Genomic DNA, 1,300 nt, shown 5'->3' on the forward strand with positions numbered 1-1,300 from the left:
AAGGAGTGACTAAGTAAGAGAGGATTTAATCTTGATGGGCATTACTTTATAATTAGTGTCTTAAACTGATATCAGGGACAGAAAACTTCAGATGCTTTTGGAATAATACATGGCAAATTTCATGGAGTGTCTGTTGAGTTATGCTAGCCATTCTTCTAATAAAAATGCTGTTCATGTCTTTTCACTGGAAATTATTAAGGCTGTTTCCCATACAAAAAGACATTTTAAAAAGTATTAAAATAAAGTTTCCTATCTTAAAATAAGAGGGAATTAGAATAATAAAATGCCTGAAGGGGTATGTGCAAGAGAAAATTTTGTTTTATGATGCATTGTGAAAAGCTTCACATTTGACTGCATAAATGTGAATGGTAGCTTTCCTTCAGAAATTTTCTTTTAACATTCTTTGTCTTGCTTATTTTTTCTTATGCTGGTACTTAGCTTGAAAGAGAGCAGGTCATCCTTTTCCAGTTTTGAGGATGTCTGCTGTACTGAAAGTGCAGAGATGTTCACAGCATTTAGCCCCTTGAGCTGTGCACCTTCCTGACTGATCTTGCTTTGTCATTTTGATCAGGCATCTGAAGCTGAGCATTGGATCTCAAAGGTTTTAGTAATCATACATGTATTTTGTAATGCATATTTTTCTTTCCTGTATTTTGCTAATGGTTTAAAAAAGATATTTAAATATCTGTTGTCTTTATATTGCTGGGATTTTTTAACTAAAACATAGCAATTATATATTTTGTCAAACTGATATACAGCATTCCCTGTCTATTCTGAAAGTATAAAACAGAAAAGTATTTTAAAAAGGCCCAAAACAACCACCTCTGCAACCACAAAAATTAAATTATAAATTAAAATATTCTTTGCTATTTCAAATGTTCTGGCAGGTACGCTTTTCAATGTAATACATCTTGCTAATTCTGTAGAGTTCTTTGTGTTAAGAAATAAAAATACACAGTTAATGAGAGAGAGACTTTGATTTTCATACACCTGTCACTGAAATTAACTGTATGTTGAACTGCATTTCTTAAGCCTATGCAATTAAAATATATAACTTTCCTCTAAGCTTGTCTGCCTGGTTTTGAATTTATGGTCTGTTGTTAAAGCAATCTTCCTCTGAGACAGAATTTGTGTTTCATAGAATTAAAGGGCAGTGCTGGAATGGATGCTGAAATGAGGGACTTTGGTCTCCTGTGGCTGGCTAGCATATTTTAGATATAGTACTTCCTTGTTCTAATAACTTGTGTGTTTTTATGTCTGGATTGTTTGACCATGACCTCAAGTGTAACAAGTATTGGAA

The sequence above is a fragment of the Camarhynchus parvulus genome, chromosome 1A (assembly GCF_901933205.1).
Source record: "Camarhynchus parvulus chromosome 1A, STF_HiC, whole genome shotgun sequence".
NCBI lineage: Eukaryota > Metazoa > Chordata > Aves > Passeriformes > Thraupidae > Camarhynchus > Camarhynchus parvulus.